We start from the raw sequence: 12,506 nt of genomic DNA, 5'->3' as shown, positions 1-12,506 counted from the left end.
AGACAGGGTTTCTCTGTAGCTTTGGAGCCTGTCCTGGAACTAGCTCTTGTAGACCAGGCTGGCCTCGAACTCACAAAGATCTGCCTGCCTCTGCCTCCCTAGTAGGATTAAAGGCGTGTGCCACCACCGTCTGGCCTGGTGCTAGGACTTTTGCTGAGCTCCACATGAGTCTTTTTTTCCCTTACAGACATGACTGTCCATCTCTGGGTTGACATCCACGTTTCTGTCTCCCAACCTTCCAGACCTCAGACTAAAAACCCCTCATACCTGGCTTCCTCTGGAGACTCATCCTTGCTCTCTTGCTTCTGAGAGCCTCTGTGGTTACAATCTGGACCACTCAACCAATCCATTCATTGTCTTCTTCATGGTGGTTGGTATTCTTTCCTCATTATTCCTGTCTCCCTGGATGACTAGGGCTGACTGCCAACTTGACAGGGTCTGGAATCAGCTAGAACACAAACCTTTGGGCATACTTTATCTAAATAAAGTTAACCTCTTGGCATGTCTGAGAGGGGTTATCTAGACCAGGTTAACCTCTGGGTGTGTCTGAGAGGGATTATCTAGACCAGGTTAACCTCTGGGCATGTCCGTGAGGGATTATCTAGATCAGGTTAACTGAAATGAACAGACTCATCCTGAAGGAGGGTTACACTGCTCCCTGGATCTGGGTCCTGGACTCCATCAGAAAGAGGAAACGGAACTGAACTGAACTGGAGCATGCAAACACTTTCAGCTTCCTGAATACAAATGCTAGGTGACCAGTGGCCGCAAGCTCCTGCACCTATGAGTTCCCTATTGTAAGGGACAACGCCCTTGGACTGTGAGCACAAATGAACACCTTCTCTCTGAAGCTGCTTTGGTCACAGTTATCACGGTGACAGAAAGAGTAATTAAGACCCCCCCACCCAACTATAACTTCTCTCATAGCAGGTCTCTGCTTCACATAGCCTCCATATCTGTCACCTTCCAAAGGCCTTTTCACCGATAGTTTTCTCTCAGACTGCTCTAGGGATCAGTTCTCCAGGAGCCCTGGAGAAGTTCTTCATGACAATGAGTCTTCTTCTTCTTTTTTTTGGGGGGGAGGATTCGAGACAGGGTTTCTCTGTGGCTTTGGAGCCTGTCTTGGCACTGGCTCTGTAGACCAGGCTGGTCTCGAACTCACAGAGATCCGCCTGCCTCTGCCTCCCGAGTGCTGGGATTAAAGGCGTGCGCCACCATCGCCCGGCAATGAGTCTTCTTTTAACCCTTCTTACTCAACACAGTGCTCTGCCTGACCAACCCCACGTCTAACCTTTTCCATCCGGCAATCTCCTGCATCCACATCTCACTCAGTGTACGGCCTTTCTCTTTCTGTTTCCGCCTTCTGGGCTCTTATTTTCCTGCGGCCTGGTTTGGTATCATGGTTTCCTAAACAGCTTCTTCCTTCTTGTCTTCCTAAACCTGTCTGAAGGAAAAACTTTTCTACGGCAGTTCATTTTCCTGCCATGAAATTGGCAGTGACTCTTCATGTCTGCTTAGACCAGAGTCTTTGCCTGGTGTTTCAGACCTTCCTCTCTGCTTCGCTTCCTGTTTGCTCAGCTCGTTGCTTCCATTGCCTACAACTAGCAGACCCCAGTTTTCCAAACGTGCCTCCATGCTTTGGGGCTTCATGCCTTTGCACATGCTGCTCCCTGTGCCCAGAATGCTCATCCTCACCTTTTCTCCCATTCCCCAGGTGGAGCCCCACTCCGCTCTCCAGAGCTCAGCCAACTCCTTCCCTGACCTACGTTCCTCTGTCTTTCTTCAGGGAGCTGGTGATAGCCCAACTTTATTATTATTATTATTGTTATTATTATTGTTATTATTGTTATTATTATTGTTGTTGTTGTTGTTGTTGTTATTATTATTATTCAGTCTGTCTTGTATCTCTGTCAATTGTGAAACTCAAGGATGGGCCAAACAGCCATCCCACATTATATTCCCAAGAAGCATAATGAATTGCACAGGTTAGAAGCAAAAGTTAAATATGTGTTTATTTAAAACATGAAAGGATGAAATAAGGCTACTCTCTCTCTCTCTCTCTCTCTCTCTCTCTCACGCACACACACACACACACACACACACACACACACACACACACAGACACCCCTACAGAACCCTCACAATCCCATTCTGACACGCTCTTGTGTAGTGAGCAGAAGCTATGAGTTCCATCCCCTTGGCCAGAGATGCTGGAGTCTAACAGAGTTCTAGCGTTGAGCCAAGCACTCCTTTTCCCGTATGCGGCCTTGGCGACCACACCATTTCCTGAACCAAAGCCTCCCTTGGAGGCGAGCTTGCATTCAGGAGACGGTAACTCGGTTGCCAGCCCTGCCTGTGCTCCCCTCAACCTCACGGTTCCCCGCCAGCTGCCTGGCAGCTCTGTCCATCTATAAGTGGAAAAGGAAGCCTGACTATTTTTACAAGACTGAGGGGGAGGCAAGAGGAAGCGTTTCATTTCTATTTCTTCCCGTAGCCTCTAACTTTCTGACCAGAGTTTTCTATTTTCAAAACTTTGTATTACATAAACACAGGAGGCCCTTTTCCAAAACAAGAGCCACCTCTGGTAACTTCCAGTGTTCCTTCCGGCACTCTCCACGGTCCTGTTAAACGTTTTGGTTCCAAGAAAATAGATCTCACTCCAGTATACTTGGGGTGGCCAACTTTGGGTCAGCAGATCCATTTGGCTCTGGGTACCTAGGATGTTTTCAGTAGTCATTAGTTGAGAGCATCACTAGAGACAGGTGTCATTGCCACCGTCTTTGTCTTCTTAGGCTATCTCCAGCAGAACCAAGTGTGTCTTCATTGGACAAAGCCAAAAATAACTCATTGGGAAGTTCTCATGTATAGTCAATCCCACAGTGACTCAAATAATTCAGACAAAAGTGAGTTGTTGGAGCCAGAGAGATGGCTCCATGGTTAAGAGCACATACTGCCTTTGCGGAGGGCCTGCGTTTGGTTCCTGGCACCTGTATCAGGCAGCTCACAAGGATCTGTAACTTCAGCTCTGATAGGTCTGAGGTCTCTGGCCTCTGAGAGCACCAGCACATACACCCATGCACCACACACGTGAGTGCCAACACACACGCAATTGCAAATACTCCAATAAACCCTAAACTTTTAAAAGTGAACTATGAACAACATGATCAATGTCTTGATGATGCATCGTGTAGCCTGAGTTCACTGTGTATAGCTGATCAGACCTGCCTGCTGCCCCTATAAGGAGATGAGGCAGAAGGCAGATAAACACACAGGTGCAAGCCCTGGTGGGGACTATGTCATTGTCAAATGGTCCAACATCAACATGCCTTTCAGCTTGTTACAAAGCTGGACAACATTCATAGCTCAGTATCCAACAATTGGGCTGGGCCGACACCCTGGAGGTCTGATATCCGAGATTAGAGAGTTTATCTTAATGCAATGATGAATCAGAAAAAAATTATAAGAAAACAATGATTATTTTTCTTTTTCCCACCTTTGTCCCACATGCCTGTATCCCCAGGGAGAGGATTTCTGGATCTAGTATGATGATAATACGGATCGTTTGCACTAGATGACTGGGAACTGTTCTAGATTCTAGTCTATGGAGAGTGGGAGCAGATGGCACCGGACCCAATCTGTCTCCAAACATTGCATCTGTGAGCAGAAACAAGCACTTTGGCCAAATTCCAACTGGTGGATTCAAGGAAGAAGAGCATGAGCCTCGGATTCTCCATTGTCGGAACAAAGACAACGTGGTGAGATACTTTCTCATCCCCTATCCAGCTCTGATATTTTATGATTCTCGGCTGTAAGGCTGCATGGGGTTCAATGGATCAGCCTCGTTTCTCCCATTTAGTATGGGTGAACCAAGGGCCAGTGTTACATTGCATCATCTCGGGTACAGTAATGAGTGAATGACATTACACAATGCCCGCTTTTATTAATGGGAGCACTCTTCCAGCAATAATGCAATACCCTTGAGCTCATTCTGGCCTTCACTGCTAGTGCCCAGCCCGGTTGCATTGTCGGGATCTACAAAACATGATATAGACATTGGAAGTCTTGGCAGTCGAAGAGGGCAGGCCTATCGCTGACACAAGGCAACAGCCTTGTTGATGCTCACAGTGGATGCTTAGTGAATGCCCGGTGACTAAGTCTGAGTAATGCAGAAAGACTAGGAGACTTATTGACTGCCTGGAGCAGGCACCTTTGAACTTCACTGTTTTCCTGAGGACCAAGTCCCAGTGTGGGTGACAAGGAAGGAGTTCAAGTTTAGGAGTGCTATGGGAGTTCCCAGAAGCCAAGCGCTCTCAAATAGGGACATTCCACCTCCTAATTACATGGGATGTGTGTTTTCCTCCATTAATCAGATGCAAACTCTCCCCTAAGAGGCTCGTCCCAGGGAAAATCTTGATCCAGATCTATACACCTAATCCCTAGCTTTGCCGGCTAAGACACTGGCTCCCTTGTGCTGGATGCAGTAGAAAGAGAAACAAGTCCTAAACATTTCTCCTTGAGAATTTCCAGCTCTGCTCGCATCCCTTGCTTGGGAGCAACTGGTCCTGAGAACACACTATGGATACCACCTCTGGCAGGGAGTGCCTACTTGTGGTCTGAAAAGAGAGAACAGCCAACAGACTTATCTAGAGTATTTTTGAAGGTGCAAAAGTTCCATCTCCTCCAACCTGGCCTTGGAAGGGGTTGAGTTTGGTGTCCTTCCCTAACAGTTCATGTCACAGGCCTTTGGAAGACATATATCACCGGCGGCCATCCTGTGCTTGCTAGTTTTCTCACATAGACAATTGCCCTTCTGATTCATTTGCACAAGGGCCTTCTTTGCTGGAATTGGCACACTATTGATTGCCTGAAGCATCCATTCTTTCTCCTTTGGTCCCCAAGTTCCAGGGTAAGAGCCAAGATGAGGCCATGGGACAGAAGAAGACCTACTGACCATACAGATATCAAGTCTGAGAGAAAGGAACTTTGATAATAAGCCACCTGCTAAATGGAGGGGATTTCAGAGCTAGCATAAATTGCCTGTTCCTTTTGCTCTACCTAGCTTAGAGTCATCAGATTCCTGGTGTCAGGGGACGAGCTAGTTAGCATTTATGAAGTGTGACACCCAGCACAGCTTCGTCCTCTGAGGGTCTGACTGATTTCCCCGTGCTAATTTCCATCTTTTGTGACTGTTCCTCAATCCTTGTCACCTCAGTTTCACTGCTTTCTCTCTAAGCACACTGAAGGGCCTTGATAGCCTTGCCGCTGTAGCAGTGAGCGTGCACTTAGTCTCAGACAAGCTTGGAAGACTTTTACTGTTGAGGCAGCTCCGAGCTGACGTCTCCCACGGAGTCCGCCCGTCGACTGTGAAAACTCACAGCGTTTGCAATTTGGAAAGTAGTTAACACGGAAAACTTTTGCTTCAAGAGCTGCACGGACTACATGAAGAGATAGCGGAGGGGCTGGCGTGATGGCTCAGCCGGTAGAGGCACTTGCCACCGATCCTAATGACACCGGAGTTCTCTAACTGTGCCCTACACAGCAGAAGAGAAATGACTGCCCCCCCCCAGATTTTTCTTTGACCTCTATATGTGCAACAAGGCACATTCGTGACACACATACACACGCAAACTAAATAAATACACAGAAGAAACAAAACAAAAAATAACAACAACAAAAGGCATACTTTTTGAACCAGGGAGACGGCTCTCTGGGTAAATCCTTGCCACATCCTGCAAGCAACAAATCTTTAATGTCACAGGCCTTAAGCCTGTGACATTAAAGTCCCAGGCAAGCGACATGGAGCTACGGGATCTGGCATTTGCCCTGCTGGGTCTATCTTGCTTTGGTTCAGTATTTTCTCATCGTTCCCCTATTCCTCCCATTAGGAATGGTAAGACATAACCTGTGCCATTGTATGTTAAAAGTATATAATTGGCTTTTTTTAATTTTATTTTACAAGGGGTTACAATGAAGAGAATGCCTCGAGTCTCAGAAAAGATTTGAACTTTAGGCTTTAAACAGCGGTGAGAGCGTGAAAGACTCAGGATTTTGAAAGCCGGAGTGAGTGGTCTAGAGGGGCCAGGGAGGAGAACGCAGTGGTTTGAATGAGAAATGCCCCCCATAGGATCAGGCATTTGAACCCTTGGTCCCCAGCTGGTGAAGCTGTTTGGAGAGGTTATGGGGAGGTTCAGCCTTGCTAGAGAAAGCACATCACTGCGGGGATTTGTGTATCATTGAAATATTACCCCAGCCAAGCTAATTAACCTCATCGCTTCCTTTTGTTGTTCTTAGTTTTTTTTAAAAATATTTACTTATTATTTTTTGTGTATGTCCTTTATAGTTGTTCTACGTTACTTTTTGGTTTGTTTGTTTGTGTTTCTCAGTGTCTATGTGTACCCTAGGCATTGCCTTGTACTCATGGAGGACAGATGTGAGCGTCGGATGTCCTGGAACTGGAGTTACAGACAGCTGTGAGCCACCATGTGGGATCTGGGGTCTGGACCTGCATCTCCAGCAAGAACATCAGTGCTCTTAACCTCAGGCCCATCTCTCCAGCCTCCCTATCGTTTGAATTTAGCCTGCAAAAATCTCAGCCCTGTGAGCATGGTGTAAGAATGCTTCCACTTAACAGAGTCAACCATAGACAGTAGCGTCAATGAGGAAGGAGCATCCTATCCCCTGGAATCCCGCACTACCCGATCTGCCTGTTTCTCATAGCCTCTGGCTTAACAGGCAATCAGAGCCTTCTTTGTCTAATGAGTTAAGGTGATGGTGCTTGATTGGAGAATTGTTGAGTGAGCCCTCCCAGATTTCTGGGGAAAGACAGACTTCCCCAGAAGCCGATCCTGGGCTACTGCTGACTCTGAGGTGATAGGATTCACTCTGCATAGAGCTTCCCTGGAGTTTCTCAGCAGCAGCTGGTTTGGAGTTGGTGAGAAGAGGTCTCATGAAACAAGATGGCAAGGACTTGCACATGCATGCAATTCACGTTTCGCTCAGAAGTAGCTTACCAAGATGCAAGGGAGGGAGTCTTGAAGGTGGGAAGACATCATCGTCTCCATGTATTTTAAGATGATATTTAACAAATGCTACAATGGATTTGTTTTAAGCATGCAAATGTTAATCCTTGGAGCTACAACGGTCTATAGACTTTGAACTGTTCACTAAAAGGCCCACTTCACATACGGAAATACTCCTTTGGCTGGCGATGGGGACCACGCAATACTCTGTATTATCCACTGGTATTTTCTTTTGTGGAGGGCCTTTTGAACTCACAAAAACGTCTTGACACACTTAAAAAAACACCGGTTTAAAAATGAAACATTGCAAGAAGCTAGAGAGATGGCTTAGCAATTAAGAGGGCGTACATCTCTTGTGGAAGACCCGAGTTTGATTCCCAGCATCTATGTCCGGCAGCTCACAGCTGAATGAAGCTCCCACTCCAGAGGATCTAATGCTCTCTCTGGCCTCCAGGGGCATACACACACGGGAGTGGGGGGTGGGGAATGCCTTGTTTGTACAGGGTGTCTGTAGCCCAGATGCTAACTTTCAAATATCGTGAGCCATCTGCTGCTGTGAGAGCTGAGAACTAAACCCGGGCCTCTGGAAGAGCAGCAAGCTCACTTAAACCACTGAGCATCTGTCCAACAAGAGGGGATGCTGTCACCCATAGCAACTCTAATAGAACCCACGTGATTCACCAGACAGCAAGGCTGCCATTCTTGTGGCTTGGCAGAAAGACTTCCTTCTGTCACTCGACATGGCCTACCTTCCCTGTCTACCACACATGCCTTGCCTCTTGTTCATTGAAGACTGTGCCGCCCCGTGAGTTATGCACATGGCCTTTCCTCTCTTCCAGTCCCATGGCTCTCGATATATCTCACATTCGGGTGCCCAAAGAATCTGATTATGGCACAGTGTGACTTGGAGGGCGGTCCTCTTTTGTTGCTATCTTGCGTGTAACAAGGCCAACTTCTAACCCTTGAATATTTTCAAATCAGTTGCCATGCCCCAGAACAGGTTATGGTATCAGAGCAACACGGGCACATGCTACAAACCATGATGACATAGCCAAAAGGAACAAGTGCAAACTGCTTTTCTAATGTCACATCCTCATGTCATCGTGCTGGTCCATTTAGGGTATCCAAATCAAAAGATCTATACAAACTTCAAATTCAATACATGATAAATAGTAACAGAAATACTGCAAAGCCAACCTTAGCGTCCATGACTGAAATTACAGTGGTTAACACAGAGGCTCATAGCTGCTCTGAGAAGCTTTAAGTGCTCAGACATAAATGGGGCATCTCCTTCAATCTCCCCCTCCAGCAAGGTTCAGAGAGCATCACGGGAAAAGACACAGAAACAATGTAAGAACCCAAGGGTGGGGAAGAGTGCTGTGACATGCTGGGTACTGGGCATGACATCCTGATTGCGTTCATGAACTCGTAGTAGCTGTGTTTACTGGAACATGATCAAGCAGTCAAGATTCCAGCAGGAGGCATAAGGGAGGGAGGGGTTTATTAGGTCCCACCCCAGCTGAAGAACTGCCTGCAGTTGATGGCTCCTGAGAGACCAGGCAGATGGAGAGAGGGTGGAGGAGGGAGAGGGAGAGGTCTTTCTCCTTGAGGGTATTGCCGGTGCTCCAGAGGATGGCCCCACAGCCGTGAACATGCAGGTGGCACGAACTAGACTTAGGAAGCTATTACACACACACACACACACACACACACACACACACACACACACACAAAGGGACTGATGTTTGGAGAGGGGGATGTGTTGGGGAAAGGCCAGAGAGTTAGAAGAGAAAAATGGAGGGTGCATATGATCAAAACACATGTACAGAAGTGTCAAAGAATAAATAGAAAATATTATAGTAAAAAATAAATTTATTAAATTCAACTGAAATAATAGATAAGAGAGAAAGCATAAAGGACTAATTTTAAATTGGGGCTTTTCCGTGTGTGTGTGTGTGTGTGTGTGTGTGTATGTGTGTGAAGGCGCACATGCCCCTATACACATGGACATTCAGAGTCTTTCTCTATCACTCTCTGCCGTGTTCTTTTGAGGCAGAGTCTCTCTTTGAACTTGGAACATCCGATTCTTGGCAAGGCAGTCAGCTACAAAACCCCAGTGACACTCCTGTCTTTATGTCACCGAGGTGGCAAGGGTGTACAGGCACAGCTATGCTGGGCAGCACTGGGGTCCAAATTCTGGTCCTCATATTCAGGTAGTGAGTGCTCTTAGCTCCCGAGCCATCTCTCCCCCTAGGCGAACTGTGGAAAGTATAGAATACCTGTCAAATGAGTAGTAGCTGAGAGAGAAGTTCCTCTTCATTTATTTCTGCTCTGTTCCCTATTAGGAAAACCCAGCTCCAACCAAACGGAGAAGGAATAGCAAATGCACATTAAGAAATATGAGCGATCCTGGGACTCACTGACCACTTCAGTGATTACGGAAACTGTGAACTGTTTTTAAAAAGCAGATTTTTCACTGTTCTTCATTAAGATCTGATTACCTGGCCCATTAGCATTTGCCTCTTTTATTCTGATGACTGCGGACCGCTGCCGATGTGACCATTAGTGGGTAAAGAAAGTTGACGTGGTTATCTTGATTAACTCATCAATAATCATTTGGAATAATTTTTCTTCATTGCAGCCGTGGATCATCCGCATGCCCTGTAATAATTGTGTACAGCGAGGTGCAGGAAATTAGCATAAACGCTATCCACCCTGGAGAGAGAGTTTCCGCTTCGAACACCACTGAAAGTTATCGCAGATGCATTTGATGGCTTTTTTTATCAGACGCCCCATTATGTTGCTGCACGGGCTTTATGTAGACCCCTTAGCTAAGGTCCACACTTACAAATGAGCTCAGACAGCAGCATGATAGCATTCCTGAAGCCTCCTTCTGGCCACGTTAGCTCTGGTAAGAGAAAAATACAACAGCAGCTGCCTGTACAGAGCGAACTGCAACCATATTCCACTCTTCTTCCTCAGTCAAGAGAGAAATAACAGTTCCAAACCCCATTCCCCTGGCTGAGGAGCTACTGGCAATCGATGGTTGATGGGAGGGTCTGTCTTTTTCAATGATGCGGTCCCAGAGGAGCTAGCTCTCTGCCAGTGGACGGTCCCACACCATGCACATTCAGGTAGCACCAAAAAGACTTGGTGATTTTTAAAAACAACAACGATATCAAAAGAAGAAAAATTTGAAGAAAAGTGGTGGGAGATGAGGCAGGAATTAGAGGAGGAGGAACGGGGGCTTGGTCAAAATGTATTAATATGCATTATGAAATTCTCAATAATGAAAAGAATGTGGTTGGCATTTTTTCAGAGTATTTCCTGAAGTCTCAGATGACGCTAGGGCAACATGGAAATGTAGACCCATGGTTCTTGAAGGATATTGATCTAATTCACACTGTAGGACTGGGAGACTGAGTACTTTTGCAAAGTCCTGTACATAGAAAGCAACTGAACCACTTATCAAGATCAACCCAACCAAGTCCCCAAAAATTCTCTGTATAAGACATCACAGATGAAAAGAGTATATGAGAAAGGTGACTGGGGAAGACAGAAGCTTCCAAATTCTTCTTTCCTCTGAACTGTAGGCAGTCACAATCTCTCCTTTGCCACTCAGAACAGCATGGCCCCAGTTGGTGGGCTATGATCTCTCCTAGGCACTTGGACAAGGAATCCAGCTTTGATCTTACGTGACCAGACTAAACCCTTGAGCTGAGATTGGGCATTTCATCAATTGATGCCCCGCTTTATAACAGCGAGAGGATGCAAGCGATTGACAGAAAATGTGGCGTCCCATAGCAATGGATGATGATTCAGAGAATTTCATTTGTAGCTAGAAACTCAGGATCCTAGTGCTTTAAGGCAAGTCAACAGAAATATAACACCAGCTACAAAAATGACTCAAGCTTTTCTGGTTTTCACATCTTAAATGTTTCAAAAAGAAGGAGGTGAAATTCACTTTTGTATATTGCATTTAGCTCAGTATGTTCAAAATATAATTTCAACACATAATCAGCATTTAAAAAAAATTACATATTACTTTGCATGCCAAACTAAAATGTAATTTAAAAGTTACCGTGATAATTTATACTCTTTTAGTTATACCCTCAAAATCTAACATGAATAGATAAATACCTCAGGTTATATGCTCAGAAGTACTTTCTGATCTATTTTCTCTGATTTATATTCCATAAAATTGATAGTTTAAAAACCAGTTTTGGGGGACTGGAAAGATGGATTAGTGGGTAAAGTGTTCACTGACCAAGCGTGAGGACTTGAGTTCAAATCCCCTAAAACTACTTAAAAGTGGGTGCAGTACCTCACTTTGAGAGTTCCAAAGGTGGAAAAGGAGAGTACACAGAAGCTGTGGAGGGGTTGGCTTGGTTACAGCAAGCCACAGAAAGACTCACCTCAAGCAGTGTGGAAGGTGGAGACCGACTCTGACCTCCACACGCATGCCATGGCATGCACGGACTCACACACGCCGACCTGTGCACACCTACATATCACGCACATCCATGCACATGGAAAAATAATAGATTCTTATACCCAAGCTACTTCAAACACACCAAGGTTTCCCATACAGGCTTACATGAGCCTTAAATGTTTTCGCCCACCTTCACAAATAAGGTCTTTATAAAAAACAAAATGGTTTTGGCTTTAAAGCAACTCGTTGCCAATTTCAAAATTACTTCTGGTCAGATTAGATAAATTTATTCTCTTCTGTGTTCATTCACGATCATTAACGCCAAGTTTTGAGGTACTTAATAAAATGAAAACAGTGTTAAATCTATCAACATTAGCCAACTTTAAATTTTCCCTTGTGCTTTTGGTGGCCAATTTTCATGAAAACATTCTTTCTATTTATCTGTATTATAATAATGTATAAAATCATTATGTTTTATTATCAACGTTTCAATTTCAATATAAATTGTTCTACCCAGCTAAGCCACAAACAAGCTATTTTCTGAAGCTTCAAATCTAGCTCACTTATATGCAGTGTGATGTCATCAAGCAAGTGTCCATCATACTTCCATATCTGCCTCTGATAGCTGAAAATGTAGCATGCATTCTTTTTGTTCTCAGAATAAAATCCAAGTTAGCAGTACAGGGTGCACCATGACTGCAGAGCTCCCCAGCTCAGTCAGGGAGCATTCCCAAAGGCCACACCATCGGCACTGTCATTAGCTTCTTCCAATGTTTCTCTAAATCGCCTCATGGCATCAGCACAAACATATCAAAGGACCTTAGCAACTCCATCATAATGTGTCTGCAGAATATGCACCAGCAAACTGAGCAAAAAGAATTTTCAATACATATCATGTAAGGGAGACAATGCCATAAACCTCTAAATTCTAATATTTGGATCTTGGCTTGGCACCATTGAACCCTGCGTTTTAATGAAATTCAGCCTGTGTCTTTGAAAAACTTAAGAGATGCAAAAATGCACACAGTGCATTTAACTTAGAGCCATAAATCAAC

The sequence above is a fragment of the Microtus ochrogaster genome, linkage group LG2, assembly GCF_000317375.1.
Source record: "Microtus ochrogaster isolate Prairie Vole_2 linkage group LG2, MicOch1.0, whole genome shotgun sequence".
Taxonomy (NCBI): Eukaryota; Metazoa; Chordata; class Mammalia; order Rodentia; family Cricetidae; genus Microtus; species Microtus ochrogaster.
This window is presented reverse-complemented; position numbering follows the sequence as displayed.